This window comes from Plectropomus leopardus, chromosome 8 (genome assembly GCF_008729295.1).
Source record: "Plectropomus leopardus isolate mb chromosome 8, YSFRI_Pleo_2.0, whole genome shotgun sequence".
Classification (NCBI taxonomy): Eukaryota; Metazoa; Chordata; class Actinopteri; order Perciformes; family Serranidae; genus Plectropomus; species Plectropomus leopardus.
Window position 1 is genome coordinate 22,765,237 of NC_056470.1, and position 17,827 is coordinate 22,783,063.

The following is a 17,827-nucleotide window of genomic DNA, read 5'->3' on the forward strand; positions in this document are numbered from 1 at the left end:
TATCCTATTATGCATTGTGTATTGATTGTGCTTTTTATCTTGCTGTGCAGCGCTTTGGAAACCTTGTGTTTGTTAAAATCGTGCTATATAGATAAAGTGGATTGGATTGGACTGAATTGAATATTGGGGTTGGGGGTATATACTATAATTACTGGCTATAATTACAGGCTCACCTTTAGGATCTTGAAATCATAAACATCATTAATTCAGGTTATAAAAATGTAATTTAAAGTCTAGAGTATTTCTTTTCCATTTTGTCCACAACAAAGTTACTTGGGAGTCTTTGTTTGTACCTTTATTCATATTAAAATGACAAGACAAACAGCAAGACAATAGGACAGTTTATCATTGCCACCTCCTCTAACCATAACTTTGCATAGTAACTATCAGCTAACAGACACAACCAGGACCTTCATGGCTTTATCTTGACGTGCATGTTTGTATCTTAACAATAAAGTATTCATAACAAAATGTAAATTTGTTAATTTTTCAATTGCAGTATGTTGTACAAAAGTTTTTTTCACACAGATGTAATCACGACTTATCATATTTGACACTTTAAAGCTGGTAGATGTTTCTTTTTCAGAGGATGTTTTCATAAAACCCACTGTATCTGATTTAAAAGTCCTTTTTGCCCTTCATCACGTGTATATGAGAGTGAGCTTCCTTTGTTCTAACACAAAAAATCAGCACAGAATAAAATGATGCAGGACAGTGCAACAAAGGGAATTAAACAAAGCACAAGACACACGATAGCAAGCTTGAAAGGCATGAATGGCCTAAAGTTATCATAAAATCTAACCTCACAGCCTTTCTTGCAATAAAAACTTTGACAGTGAGGACAAGTACCTTTCTGCAGAGCCTGTTTTTATGAAAATGTGTCTCTAAGATGATAAAGAACACCAAATACAAAGGTACTTCCACCCACATTAATGTCCCGTAGAAACAAAAGTTAAGCACTCCTGGACATCTCTGTAATACTGTATCTGTGGTTCTCGTCCATGAGGTTTATCGTAACTGACTTAGAGTGGCAACAAGTGTAACTTGTGATTGAACAGGTTAAGCGCTGCTCTTGTTTTCTACAGTCAAAGTCAGTCAGCTGAGATGAGAAGCATTCACAGTCTAAAGGTTATATTTGTTCAAAGAACTGCGCTGAAATAATTAACAGCAGTGTGACTTATTTTCTGTTTGTGCAGGTTAAAGATGATGTCACTATTATATCTTATCTTCAAAACATTTCTACATCCCTTATTCTATATGTCTTTGTCAATACAAAAGTCCTGTATTGATTTTGGTATCAATACTCATAATGTCATGGGTGAAAATCAGACTTTAGAGGAAGCAAACATCAACTGGATGATAAATATTGTTGGATTGTATTGACAAGTGGGATCTTAGCGCAGAAGGCTTATCATACAACCATGTTGCACACAGCAATAATGTGCATTTGCATCAGTGCATTCAGGCTGCCGAGTGAAGGCAACTGTGATATTAGTCACAAGATGCAAGCATGTGGTTGTTGAAGGGTTCAAGGGTTCAAACGTTCAAAGATGAAGCGTTGTCAGGGTAAATTATTATAGTCAAAGTATATTTAGCTTATGTCCAGCCCATGCTCTAATATACCAACTCCTCTGCATAAAAATACCCATTGGTTTAAAAAGTACTCATATCTTTTACTTCAGTAAAACGCTAACATTCTGTTACAAGCAAAATGCCAATATTTTAGACAAAGTTAGAAGTACAGAGTATAATCAGAAAAATGTTATTATACATATAATGTATGTAATAGTATTTTAATATGCTTACTGACACACATGAGGAGCCATTAAATGTTGAGGTGGATCACATTTAAACTGCTTCATATGCTACTGTTGAATAGTTTAAAGGGACAGCTAACCCCAAAGTCAAAAATACATACTTGTCCTCTTTGTAGTGCTATTTATCATTCTAGATTGTTTCAGTGTGAGCTGCCAAATAGTGGAGATATCAGCCGTGGAAATGTCTGCCTTCTCTTGAATTTAATGGAAGTAGATGGCACCTGGGCTTGGGGTGCTCAAAGCGCCAAAAAAATACATTTGAAAAACTAAACAGAAATGTCTCTTTATAGAAATCATGACCCGGTTACTCAAAATAATCCACAGACCTTGTTGTGAGTAGTTTCATGCAGCAACTATTTTCTCTCTACTGAACTAGGCTACTCCTGCCAATCGAATCACTGCAGACAAGGAAGTGGTCATCTACTGTTAGATCACCAAGCTCAGCCGAGGAGGAAGCCATTAATCTTTACATCTCAAGCCGCCAACATTTTCTCATCCATGAGTAGATGTGCACTTCCTTCTGCACAGTGATACAGTCGACGGATGTAGTTTGGTAGAAAGAAAATAGTTCCGACATTAAATTGCTCACAACAAGGTCTGTGGTTGTCTTGAGTAACCAGGTCATGATTTCTGAAAAAAAAGACATTGCTGATGAGTTTTTCAAATGTATTTTTTTGGCGGCTTTAAGTACTACAATCCAAGTGCCATCTGTTTCTATTATATTGTAGAGAAAGCAGACATCTGTACAATTGATATCTCCAACACTAAGCAACTTACACCAAAACAATCTTGACTGATAAACAGTGTTACACACAGGAAAAATATGCATTTTTGATTTTGGCGTGAAATGTCCCTAAATTTATAGCAAAGGATTTCATATTATAAACTGGTCATGTATTTTGTTTGTAAGATCCTAATTTGTAAAGTAACTCCGGCTATCAAATAAATGTAGTATAGAGTAAAAAATACATTTCCTTGTGAAATGTAGAGTATAAAGTAGTATAAAACTGAAATATTAAAGTAAAATAAAAGTACCTCCAGTTTTACTTATGCCCAGTACTTGAATAAATGTGTTAAGTTACTTTACACCACTGCTGTTTTGGAAATAATATGACATGTAGGCTTTTATGAAGCTTTAGCTATATTATATACATACAGTATACAGATACTGTATATGCTACAGTTACAGCTGGTTTGTGGAGCAGCCATAAATCCACAGCCTGCTCTTCAGCATTGTGTCCTGCAAAAGCTTTCTTGAGATTACTTTCGTCACCTTGACTTCCTATTTCCCCCTTTGAAGGCGCAAAAGACTCATACAAAGATGACATTTCTTTATTAAACTCTGTTTGAGCTTATATGAATGGTTACATTAGCTTGCATTATTATGGTTTAAATAGGGCATGAGCTCTATTGGGAACAATACTTGAAAGAGAAAGGAAAAGTTTAAAGAAATAGGAATGTCTTGCAGACTGACAGCCAGTGTTGAAGAAGAGGAAAGCAGCACAGTTAAAAAAAAAAACGTAAAATGAAACAACAATCACAGATGTCATTATACTGCCAAATGTGTCTGTGGAAATGGGCATTCTTATCATTCGCTTTGCCAACAAATGATTAGATGTCTTTTTACTCCACTGAAAATATTTGCGTGAAATATGTGATGCCATTTATGTGAGGCCATCATCATACATTATCATGAACTGTGCAAATATTTTGGAGCAGAAACTGACTCAATGTTCACTGCAACACGGAAAGAGCCTTCATATACTAATAAAACCCTTGGCAAGCATGATTAGGGTTTTAAGATAGAGAAACGGAGCCTGTCTGTAACAGTTCACAGGCCTGTCAGTCATCCGAATCCCTCTGACTCTTTGTTCACCCCTGCGAGGCGACAGTGTGAACAAAGACCATGCATGTTGTATCTGCAACTTTGAGGGAATAGATTGAAAAGTGAGTATCTAAAATAATGTTGTAGTGAACATGTACAAGTGATGAAATTAGTTTCTAAAGACATGTAAGGAATGCATTATCATATTGGTGTTTCATATTTTTCATCATACGTAACACATTCAGAGTAATTAGATCCTTTTTTGTAACAGTGGAACACCTCTTAATAGTCTCTAAATCGAATAAATACACCATCAGCGCAGATTTAATATGTAAATCGCATCAATGTCAACGGAGAAGAATACATGCATTTCCTGGCTGTTCTCTCATCCTACTGTTTACACTTGAGGCATATTATGGATGAGGGATTTCCATTGCAAATGCATCAGCCAGCTCTCATTTGGCCAAAACACACATACACGAAAACACCTGCAGGGCTACTAGACCATGATAGCCCCACCGCAGAGGGCCTTTCATGTGATTGCACATATCAATCTGACTCTTGATGTGTGAGCACAGAGCGAGAAAGAGAGCGGATTACGAATCAGCTGACTCCCCACATTTTCTTCCAAGTGACTTATTAGAAGGGTTATTCTGAGCGGACTGTTGGACCGCAGAGAGGCGGGGGGCGGGGGGGTGGGTGGGGGGTTGGCTGAGTAGTGAGACCCTCAATGGAGCCAATCTCCTCTTTCTCACAATGCTAGATTACTTTAGACAACCCTTCTCGGTTTCACTCAATAACAAACGGAAAGACCCTTTCTGCTTTTTATATGTTGTGCTCACAGATCGTTCTTTTTCACCCACAACTTTTGTCGCAATCATAAATCAGAATATAATAGTTTTGGGTGGTTTTCACAGGGCTGCAATAATTTGCAGCACCATTTCGTCACCATCAACACTGAAACGCTTTAAAGAATGTTTAAGGAACTCATCATTTACCTGTTTGAAGTTTTGTTTTTAGTCTTTGCCTCCACTCCGTCACTTGTTATGTTGAGCTGATAATAGAACAGGAAGAAAGAGAATTTCCTTTCAGCACACACCAGGGCACTGTTCCTGTTTTTGCCTGTCCCCAGTCATCTGTTCTCGTTGCACACCACATATAAGGTTTTTCCAAGAGGTACCATCATCACTAGAGCATGTTTATACTGAAAACATTGTTAGCAAGCTGCTGCTCTGTGAAAACATCATCTTTAGTGTCACAAAATACTAATTATTTACCAAATATTATGCCTTGTTAAAAAGCGAAATGGGACTTGTAGTTTAATCTCGTCATATTTACATCAGTGTAAATGAATCCCATCCAAGTCTTGCTGAGGCAAGTTAGCCGATAATTCGCAAATTACACTGCATAATTAATCCACCAGCAGAGAACCCGGAGGCAATTACAGGGGATTGGACATTAGTTTTGTAGGTCTGACCAGTGGCAGATCAGGCCACTCCATTATAGGATAAACAAGCAGCTCTTGAGGAGACCTCATGTTATATGCTAGTTGGAGGGAAAGCCCCTAATGGCCCCTGTGACTAGGGTAATAGTTTTCTTATCAGAGACAAACAAGCCTAATGACTATGAAACACATCAAAAGGACATCAGCAAATATAGAAATCAGCAAATGGCATGGCCACAGGATGACCCCAATGAAGAGCAGAAATCAAATCAAAACCCAATTACTGAATACTCAATAGCCCCTAAATGTGTACTGCGACTCTTTAGGAACAACACTTAAACACCCTTAACCTGATCTATCAGTGCTGTAATGTGATTACACGGTCACAAGCTTTGGTCCTTGAATATTTTAACTATGATATTAAACAACCCGTTCTCATCAACTTGGACCAGTTTGGTAACTAAAGTAATCAGTCTAATTGGTTAGGGCCTTAGAAACACAGGTACTTCTTCTTCTAATGACAAAGAAATCATTTGAATGAAGTAACTGGCAGGATTGCAATGATGGGGCTGGTATATGTCATATAAACTAAATTAGGCTAAAAGCTCAATTTTTAATCATACAAACAGCATGGATCTAATGTGTCTATCCACTGGTCCTCTTCTCTGGTCCACATTGAAAGATCTCAATAACTTTTATATGGATTGCCATGAAATCTAGTGCGGACATTCAAGGTTCTCAAAGGATGAATTGCTGAATTGTCATATTGTCAATAGGTCACTCACTATAGGTCTATAGGTGGACACAGTTTCTGTTCTAGGAGACTAAATTTTTAGCATGGAGGTGAAGTGTGCATGTGTGGGAAGATAAACGTTTGTGTTCAAGCCAAATGGCAAAAAAGAAGGAGTGGTGGGAGTGGCCTTGAACAATAAGGCATTTACTGTCTAAACTGATTCACATAACATGACCAAACTTTGTAGAAAGACACAGTCAGGTAAACAGACATACATATACACAAGGTTATAATAGCTGAATAAAACTAAACTAAAAACTAAAACTATGTGTGAAAAAAACATTTTAGTGAACTGGAATGCGAGTGTATATTATATTAATACTAAACCATAATAACTCTGATACAGAGTCACTTCCCCTTTCATAACTCATTAACCGGTGGTCTAAGGGAGGCTTCATTGGAAGTGTTAATGAGGTTGTGTGTGTGTGAATGCATGAACACGTGGATGCATGCGCCTACCTGGTTACAGCTATTGCGAATTCACATATGTTTTTACAACCATTGGATGGATTTTCCTGAAACTTGATTCATACAATCATGGCCCCCTTTGGATGAATGTTGGAGAGTCGAATTCCTGCACAGAGTGACAAGCCTGTTCAGTGTAACCTGAGTCTGTGTCCTCTCCTGTTACCTCTCTGGTGGAGATAATCATCACCTTCCTGTGTTTTCTGTCCTCAGTGGGCTTAGAGATTTATTAACTAGCAAACAACGTGTAAGGTCTCAGGAATGTGCTCCAGTTTTGTCCATTGAACCTGACGGTGACTGGCACTCACGCCTAACGTGGCAGGCAGCTCTGTCTCGGTAAGTCTGCGTGGGCTGCCAAGAGTGTGAAGCAATGCTTCTGCTTAATATCTGTCTGAGGCCCTGGGCTCAGGGGCAATGGAAATGGGGAGAAAGAGCAGAGACCCAACGTAGGGTCCCAGGTGTGCACTTAACGGCAACTATCAATTCTGGCCCGAGGTGAGAGAGACTACAAGTCAGATCAAATCATGAGTCAGAGCTGGAGGATGCATTTCAGCCTGCCTTATTGCCTGGCTAGTCACATGATAACAGTGCAGACTGAGACGGAATGAATCAACAGCCATGGGAATCACAGCCACACATCCATCCAGGTGATATGTGGGAGAGTGTGAATTGAATCTAGACTCTGGGGCGTATCTCATAATCCCATGTTACAGTCATATCTATGATAAGAGACAACCAGGAGAGAAAAAAAAACATCCACTGCGTTCAAGGAGAAGGAATAGCAGCATCTGAAGCTGCCTATTATGTGGCTCCCCATATCCACCCACTGCTTGGTCCAAGGCTGTCTGTGCCGCTTCGCTCTGGCACAGGGACTCTCTGTGATACAGCCGAGCTCTCAGTGCAGGGAGCGGTGTGCCGATGCCAAAGTCTTGTTATCCAAATCTGTCGGCACTGTCTCATTTAACAGATAAGAGGCTAATCTACAGGGTGGGCAGGAGATAGACCTACAAATACAAGGCCTCTCTTGTCGCTTGCTCGCCATTCTCCACATTCCTGGAATGTGTATAGGCATGTGCAGCCAAACAAAACCTTTAGGATCTTTTTCCTTTATTCCCCTCAGGCTCAGATGTGCCGTTATAGAATGTAAATCACAATGTATTTGCTCTGTTTATCTGCCTGAATTGTTTTTAATCTCAGAGATGTAAATTACAGCCATTGCTTCCTTTTTTTCTTTTTTTTTTTACTCTGCAATATAATCGTGAGCAAAGAATCATAGCTCTGAACAGTACAGCAATGCCGGATGACAGACTTTTGTATTTGTGTTGTTAATCAGTGTCCAAGACAAAACTGTTTGCAGTGCTCCAGCTGGGATTTCTGAGTATTTACAATATGGGTGGATGAAAGCTGTAAAGACCTCTAATGGCTCATATTTGCTGATGGAAAATAATCTGTGAAACTGGTCTTTTAAACATCAAGTCAGTGAGGGTCATTGGTCTTTCCTCCATTATCAGTCAGTTTAAACAAGAGTTGAGTTGGGTGTTGTTTGATACTTGTGCAGATGCAATACCTGAGTTTCAATGCCATTTCAAAACATTACTTTTTTCGACACTTTGGCTTGATAAATATAAACATCTTTTTCCACAATGTATCCCCTTTAAAGTTCAAGAAAAGGAGCAAAAGTTCTCAATGTTAAACAGTGACAGCTGTACAGAATGTTGACAAACTGAAAAGGCTTGATTTAAATCAAGGACGATCTGATCACAGTCAGTAAACAACTAAAAAACTTGAAGTTTCCAACACTAATGCTACTAAGATATTTCAGTCGTTAGCAAAATATTTTGAGGTTTAATATCCAGTGATTACTCCAAGCTAAGCTGCATAGTTCTCAACACTAGAATAGTGTTGTTATGGGGGCACCGGTAAGGCGTGCACTCCATTGCCACAGTTTGTGTCCGACCCTGCATGTCCCCCCACCCCTCCGTCATGTCTGTCTCTTTACAATCTAATTAAAACAAAAAGCTTTAAAATAATCTTTGAAAGGAGCATTTGGAGATGAGGACTACAGAAATTTCTCCCATGTACCAGGTGTGAGCTCCCAGTTAGGATTCCTTTAGCGTTCATTGTTCAGGAGGGTTTTAACAGGTGACAAATCATCTGCAGAGGTCTCTTCCTCTCCAAAACAAACAGACCCATTTATAAAAAAGTGTGTAGGATTCCTACTAAGAGTGAAGTGAAACAAAAGCTGAAACTGGTGTGTACCAAAATATATTCAGATTTATAAAACTTTGCATATGCCCGCAAGTCCGCAATTTCATTTTCTGAATCCCAAATCAACTTGGAAATGTCCGTAGGTGGATCCATCTCATATCCTGCCCTCTACACGCCCACTTTCAACCAAATGTTGTCATTGAAAAACACCTCATGAATGGGGACATTACCATGGCTGATGTTCGATATTAGGGCAAAGTTCATGTGAGAGGCATCATTATATATAAAATGATTGCTCTCATATTAAATTTCCACAGTCTGTCTTAAATTCATCACCTCATCATCTGTGTAACCAGCTTTCCCTGCCTCCAAAGTGTTCTTACCCATGGGCCAGAATTTCCCTACAGGTTCTCCCATCAAGTTTGTTTTTAGAGAACTTTTGCGTACGTCTCTTTAGGCCTCCTTTGGTGCGTATGTTTATAAATGAGATGCCTGGTGATTTAAACTGATAAAAACACTTAATAAAGCAGTTTCACGTTACAAATCAGTACTTCTCCTATGCTGTTCGGCTCATCAGAGATGTGTCAGTAGCCTGCACCTGCTAAGATGTGCTCACCTTTTTTAACTTAACTTTTTTTAACTTAAGATCCAGACATTTGGGAGGTTTTTGCAGGTTTTTGAAGCTGAATTATCTGCAGAAGTCTCTTCCTCTCCAAAACAAATCAACCTGGGTATTACAACTAGTAAAAACACTGCATAAAGTAGTTTTACATTAAAAATCTGTGTTTTCTCTGAAACTGTTTGGCTCGTCACGGAGGAGCTGCTGCCGGCGGTGGCCAATGCAAAATGCAAATGGTCCTATCTAGAGCCAATGTTTGGTTTGTCCTTTTTTGGTATTGTGGAAACATGGCGGTGCAGCATGGCAATACCAACAGATGAGGACCCACTCCTTATGTAAATATAAATGGCTCATTCTAAGGGAAGAAAAACAGAACAATTCTTATTTTCATGTGAGTACATACTAAAGAAAACATACTTATAATATTGTATTCCTTTTCTGACAATATTTGCCCTCAATCCCTTACACTGGACCTTTAAAGCCTTTGCAAGTTAGTTTCCAGTTGAATGCATGTAACTGAATGTGTGCTCAGCAACATACAACATGGAACAACAAAGGGTTAAAACCCGATGAATAAACAATGGTTTCAATAATTAAAGCCTGGGGCACAGAAACAGGCACAAACTGGCACACTAACCAGCTCTGTAACAGAGTTTCTTGGTAATTGTTTTGGTCCCTTTTGTTGGCTGCATAGTTACACTCAGCCTTTATCCTTTATGTCAGGAATGTTTCACTGCAAATCCTCTGCACTGATGGAGGCCTGACATAGTAAAAATGTTTGTCCTTTGCTCTCAATGAATGTGACTCAAAAAATTACACAAGTAAGTAGCTCATTATTCAGTTACTGGACTGTGAACCTCTTTTTATTTCAAGTTCCAAATGAATTCATAATTAAATATCGGTACGTAGATTACTTTCAATATCAAAGTCAGCAAATACAGACTCTTAGTAGTTTAAGTACTAACTTTCAGTCCTGTTTTAAATTACAAATTAACTTACTACAATACTATTGTGTACAGGTACAGTATTGTGCTCCAACACAGATCTCATTACCTACTTCCCCACCTCAATGCACTTTCAAGATCAAAAGCTGTTTGAAGGTTCTCTTCGTACCTGATACATGAGACTCAGAAGATAACACTGTCTCTCAAGTTACGCGGCATTCATGTGCTCCTTGGACAGGCTGTTCTCATGCACTGTTTGTACATATACCTACAAAAAGTTATGCACCAGAATTCATACATAACCTACGTAATCATGCATCAGTATTTTGTGTACAACCGCTGTAATGAGGACGGCTGCAATCACGTGACCAATGCATTGACGCAAGTAAAGAAGAAAGTTGCATAAAGAACAAAAGTCCACATCAAAAGGCAGGTTGGGTGGTGGATGGGTCGAACAGCACAACTTTTCCCTAGAGGAGTGGTGTTTTTGTCCTGTCTAAAGCCAAGTAAAATTTGTCTAAATTTAAGATGCAATGTCATCTATCTTTTTTCCCCTAAACCTAACCTATGTAACTTTAAGTTAGGTATGTAACGTTAAGTTAGGTTTATAACATTATAATGTCATTTGCAGGGTGCTAATTCATTAGATATCGTACAAACCTTTGTATGAGGATACTTTGCCTCAGATCAGGAGCTTTGATGGGGCCCAGGGTTAGGAAGTTATTATTAGGCTGGGTTAAAAGTTTATTTCAAGCTTTTCTGTCTAAAATGCAAAATGAAGATTCAAGAGCTACAATATTAACCCCCTGACATCAACGTCAGTCTTCTTGTGCTGCATTCAGATGACTTTCACAAGCATTTAACTTTAAAACCTGAGCAGATGTATAAAGGGAAAAATGTCCCCCAAAAATAATCTTTAAAAACATGACCAAAAGGCAACAAGTAAGAAATAGGTAAAACGTGAAATGAAAAAGTTATTTAAATGACTTTTTAAAAAGCAAGATGGGGAGAAAGAGAGAAAAAATATTAGAAAATTATAAACCACAAAATAGGGAAAATGTCCAGAAAACTTTTTTTTATGATTATTTTTTTTAGGTTTTTTTTTTCAGGTCATTTCCTTTATTTTGTTAATTTTTAGGCCATTTCTTGTTCAGTTGCTCATTACCTTCTTCCCATGTGTTTGAAAGAAATCAATCCAATTTGTTCAGGTTTCAAAGGGTTAAATCTGCTCTATATTTTGTCAACGGAAATCAGAAAATGTCAGGGGCTTTAATAATGCAGAATTCAAAGAATATTCATTTCTATTTATGTAGTTTTAAGTTCTCGCTCTCTCTTTAGCACCTCTTTGAAATGATTGCCAGAACCTCCCACACTTTCCACCATACTTATCAGATCAGGTTCCTGCCTACAGGCTGTTTCCAACCACAACACTTGAAACCATACTGTCATAATGTTGACTACGGTGCATATTTGTGCACCTGCTGATGACACAGTATCCTTTAGCTTGTTCGAGACATCGCCTGGAGGAGCACTTCCTCTCACATCTGCAGTGATCTCATCCTCACACACTAAATTAAGGCACCTACGACCCAGAGCACGGCCAAGGTCATGTTATTGAGACATTAAGCAGTTACACATTCAGTTTTGCTGCATGATCGTAAAACTAAGAAGAGGACCTGCATGAAATCTCTATTTTTTAAGTGGCTCAATTAAAACTGGAACAAGGTTTGGAACAAAGCTTCATTTATCTGGGTGCAGGAGGAGACTCATTATTATTAAATGAAAGAGAAACATAGGAGCGATCTGTCTCTTCTATAAAACTGTGGAGGGTATTACAGGAAGTCTTACATCCACGAGGCACTCCTTTTAAAGTCCTGTCTTAAGGTTCAAATGTTTAAGTGGTGTCATTGTGTGCTGTTGTTGTGTGCCATTACACTTAAAACAAAATCATCCCAGATCTGTGGGGACAGTTTTAAAAGCTGCAATATAATAAGATATAATAGTTTAATTGTCTGAAGTGACAAATCACACTAAAAATGCAACATTTACCGTGCTAAAGTAAACATGTTCACTGTGGTCTCACAGTGCACACAGTCATAGATACAGCGTTGAGGCGAGCAAGCTTTGTTCAAGGACACTTCCATGACAGCTGAGAGGCAACAGTATTCATTATTAACTCTTACCTACATTTTACTGGCCATGCTGGGATTTGACCTCACTGTCTCTAACCACCAGGCCCCCTCTTCTCCTTAGAAACCAGATGATGTAAAGGGCGTAAGTAGATTACATCACCATACCATCCACACCAATGATGTACTCTATCTTTTCATATATTTGTTTCTATCAAGTACCATCTGTTGAGATTGTGACACAAACAGTTGTGATCGCTTCTGCCAGAGTCCTTAAAAATATGACATTAGTTCAATTACTTAAAGGATCAGGTTTTTTCAGGCGTGAAAGAGGAAGAGAGAGAGAATGACGGAGCAGTGGAGCGAGAGAGGAAGAGAGAGCGTGAGAGAGGGATGAAAACAAGAGGAAGACAGAGAGAGAGAGAGAGGGGCTGCAAGTTGACTTGGTTGGTAGTGTTTGCCTCTGCTGCCCCAGCTGTGAAGAGATGTACATACAGTGGAGAGACGAGATCATCATCTGCGCATTGCATCACCATGGACAAGAGAGAGATGCACCGAGGGGTGGAGCCTGTTCTACCGAACCCGGTGTGCCTGAGACACAGAGCTGACAACTGAAACAGCAGGAAGAGAAAAAGGGGAAGTGGTGTGAGGACACATGTCAGCCTTTAGTTTGTAAATGTTTTAATACTACTTTTTCTACATTAGAAATTCAGGGTTTTTTATCGGGATCAGGCCAAAAATTGCTGGTGTAGGATTCATGTAAGTCAGGCCTGATTTTTTTGTGTCCTGATCAGAGTTCTAGTTAGCAGTGAATGCACAGTTTCTTCTGTACAGTGATACAGTTGGCAGATGTCGCCACGTTTTGCTGCTGTGTCAGTGGACTTTCAAAATATGACGCATACATCCCGTAGTGGGTGCTGGATCCAAGATGTACTAATGTGAAAAGATAAAGATCCACACACCAGGAGGCCCCCATTGAAAGGTTTTTCTGCAAAAAAAAGTGATGTTTTGTTCCAATATGCTCTTCCTCAGACTCGTTAGTGGACATCTAAATATTACGCTCTTGCTATCCTTCCACATCTGCTGTTGACATTCTGGGATGCTGCAACCAACACAGGGACTTCCAGGACTCAACAAAAGCACATGGTTAGGATTAGGCTACCAAGGCATGTGGTAAAGGTTTAGGAAAAAGCCAAAACTGAGCTCCCTGGTAAAAGTATGAGATTGGTTGGATCCATCCACCACTTCTCTCGCCTGCCCTTTACAGAACTTCAAGCTCCTTACAATGTTACCAGCAGCATTTCAACTTGACACCATCCAGCGGTGTATCATATGACCACAACAAGTTCAGTCTGGCTGTGTTATTAACTGACGCCACTCATCCGCGTATCATACTGACTGCACCAGGTGCCGTCTAGCATTACATCATATCACCACCAAAAGTGGCTTTTGGCATCAGAATCTTACGCCAAAATCAATGACAAAGCAGCAGTATTTGACAATTTTGGATTAAGAATGGCCTGCTAGTTCGATAGAAAAAAAATATTCAACAAGAAATTGCTCACAACAAGGTCTGTGGATTATTTTGAGTAACCAGGTCATGATTTCTGGAGAGAGACATTGCTGTTGAGCTTTTCAAATGTATTTTTGGGCGCTTTGAGCACCAAAAGACAAGTGCCATCTAGTTAAATAATATGAGAAAGAAGGCAGACATCTCTAAAGCTGGTATCTCCAATACTCTGCAGCTCACACCAAAACAGTCCAGACTGATAAATAGCACTACAGGTAAAACAAAAAGGAAAAATATGTCTTTTTGATTTGGGGGTGAACTGTCCCTTTAAGAGACTGTCCTAGCAGAAAACTTCATCACACAAATGAAGTCACTGACAGCTAGAAAACACTGAACTCTGATTAATATCAGATGGTTTTCTTAGATAGTGATCTCAGCTTTGATAAAAACATTAAAACATACAACTAAAAGTGCCTTTAATCACATGGAACAGGCTCCCTGTGGATCTGAGGGAAGATCATCAGTGAGGTTTTTCTTTTTTTTAAAGCAGCTCAAAATGTGTCTGCTTTAACCTTGTATTTTTGTAAAACTGTCATTTAATTTCTTATTTCATTTGATCTGAGTTTTTTGCTCATTCTTTCCTGTAATCTGTGAATTTTTAAGCACATTATTTTTTTACTGGGTTTGTATGAACTGCATAAATGAAGGTTTATAAAAAAGCAGTTGTTGAAACTGCAAATTTGATTATATCACACTGATATCATGACATTTATACAAAATAAATGGAAATATGGTATTAATGGCAGCTCAACGGTGCCAACAAAACAGAACAACACTTATATAACATGGCAAACATAATCCTTGTTCTGTAAGCTATTTAATACTAAATCTCCTATTAGTATTCCAACTCTAGTCTGTTCTGCCCAATGTCTCCTTCACAGCCATTGTTCAAAATAATAAACTCTCTTCAAAGCAAAGCCATACATCCTCACAGAAAGATACAGGGAAATGTGCTTTCTAATAAACATCACCATTCTGCATCTAAATGCAAATCATAGCCACAGTGGTAAACTCTATATAGCAGTCCACAGTGCATGTGTCTGTGCATGCACTTAATTTGTGGGTCTCTTTCATTCTTTAATTTGGTACAGCGGACACTGACACACCTGTAGCTTCTGCAGATTTATCATGTGAATTTGAAAGGAAGTTATAGTTACGTTTGTACCAGGAATCTCTTTCATGTTTGATAAGTAAACATCAAAAAAGAAATGTCAAACCATTGCTTCTTGCCTGAGAGGGAATCAAAGACGATCACAGCTTTCAAGAAGATCAAGCTACTGCAGGAGTAACTTTAATGAAAGGCTACTCCTCCTACGACCTTCTCTGTGCTCCAGCATGTGGAAGCAGACAAAAGCAGAATATGCCTTCAATCACTATTTGTCAGGACAAAGTTAAGAAATCCAGTGCAAATAATGTGAAGTCGTGTGTGTTTTTGCATGGGAGGACTGGAGAGAAGAAGAGAGAGACGTTCCACGGCTGAGTAATTTTAGTTGTTGCCCTCGTGTCATCTCTCATTGTTTCAGTGCCATTTAGTATGAGAGGTATTTGTTAAACTTGAATGCTCCCAGACAAGCAGATATACATTGTGTTTGTCAAAGCAAATGGGGGGTCTATGCGCCATGATTTAAATCAGCGCAAGCAAGAAGGCTTTTGTGAACCTGACATCACTATCTAACTTCCAGCTAGACTTGTTTTTTTTTTGTTTTTTTTAAGTTCATGTTACAATGAGAACAAGAGCACTTCAGGCTTAACCAAACTAAATTAGAAATGATCAGAAAACAGATGCATATCTGCTGCGTGTGGTTCAGGTCCTAAAAATGGAATCAAAAGCATTAAATTACACCAATGTACCCTCACACCTTTACACTGTGGCAGCAATACACCATCTACTCACACGCACGCACACATGCATGCACGCACGCACTCACGCACACAAACCATAGCAGGTCAAGGGTGTAATTTTGATTTCAAAGGTCAGTGGGGGGCACAGTTGGAAAAGGCACAAATCCTCAGAAGGGCTTCAATTTTTCTGATCCCCCTACCCCTATAGAACAAAACGTATCCATGTTTTTTTACATGTGTAATTTTGATATTTCCTCTACATGAAATCAACCGTTGCAACAAAAATATTATACACAACAAATAGTGATGAGATTCATTGATATATTGACTGACACCACTGGTAAAAAGTGTAGAATAGAACCAGAGATGGTGGGGGTTCCTATTTAATAGGGTTGGGAGAAAAAAATTGCTTATATACAAATAATATTGCTTTATTTTTACATGGCAATTGCCAACATTTTTTATTTATTTATTTTTTTTATGGTAGGTTGATTTCTCAAGTAATACTAGTCCCGTGTGTGTCAGATCATATAAGATTAACATCATCCCAACTTCCATATCTTTTCTACATAAAGCATGAGTTTACTGTGTAAAAATGTGTTGGGGGGTGGGGATGGTGGCAGTACCACTCCCTAAAAAAATGCAAGGAACATGGCCCCTGTAACCTCCTCGAAAAGTACGCCCCAGTAGCAGGGAGGAAATCTGACTAATTTCTAAGAAATCCCACACTAGTTCAGCTCCCTCAGCTTGTCTTCCTGTGATTTAGTGCAGATCTCACTGTGTTTATTACAACCCTGCATTATATGTGGCAAGTGTATTGATGCAATCTCAATTCCCTCCCTCAGTTGATGGCTGTGTCATATCCGACAGAGCACCTTAGCTGTTTTAAAGCCACATCAACATGACTGATGGCTGACGGCGGCCTGACCCACACACCCCTAGTGGTGGCTGCATTTTTCTTTTCTATTTTTTCTTTTTAAGCAACAAAGCACCCTGTCTCTGCAAGATAGATTTGAAATCACACAGCACCTCCTACTGTTTGAAAAACAACATGTCACTCTGACACTGGAGCAGATGGACCACAGGGAGTTATTCAGTAAAGCTTTTATATGGTTAAGTGATTGATTTATAGGGCGCCGTTATGCAGAAACTCCCGTAGAGTTTCTTTAGTGTGGGTGAAATTAAACGATAATAGACCGTATTATTCATCTATAGCTTACTTCAAAGTTATGCTTCCCTGCAAAAAGATTTAAGAAGTTACACTGTAATGTGTCTTCCCTCAAGGTTGAGGTATAATATGGCTTTATTCACTTGGTGGCACAGCACTGAGTCGAAGTTGTGGTAATCATACTGCATAATTACATCCCTTTTATCTCAATAAGTGACCCCATAAGCACTTAAAAGGTCATAACTCTGAGTGTCCATTTGGGAAATACACAGCTATTAACAATGCTGAAAATATATTTTTAATTTACAATGCTTCTCTGTTCTCTTTTGACTCCTAGCTGAGACAAAATGCCACCATCAGACAGACAACAAAATGCAGCAGCTTACCGAGACAGTGCTTAAAAAATGTCAAGCGGTGATGAATAGAGGCCTTTTATTTAGAAGTATAAACACGAGTTTGCATCCATCCTCTTTGCCGTGAACGAGAGGCACCTGAGAAACAACTGAGATAATTTGTGAAATGGATGGAGATGTCATGCTCAAATTACTCAGACATTCCCTCCTTCACACAGGAAGCAGTGGGAGCTGTCTCGATGTCTTCCTCCAGTGTCTTTAAATTAATGAGCCGTTTTGTGAAAGTGAAAATTCATCACATTTTTTGCTTGGTGTGAAAAAGACTGATTCTTATCATTCTGTCCATCTGATGTTGTTTGTCTCACATGTCTCTACCCGTGCACAGTTACCTTCCAATGCAGCTCTGTTAGACAAATCTGGGTGATATGAGCTGTGTGTCTCTGGCAGTTTGTTGTACTTGACTCTTGATTGTTGGTGATGTTGTTGTTGTGAAGCACTTTGTTGTAAAATGTCTCTCTTTAATTCTAATGTCTTTTTGTTGAGCTCTTATTTGTCTGACAGTTGCCACAGACACAAAGGAAAGAATAAATAAACAAACGTCGCTCAGAATGATAGCCACTTTACTTAGACTACCTAGACTTTATATTGCT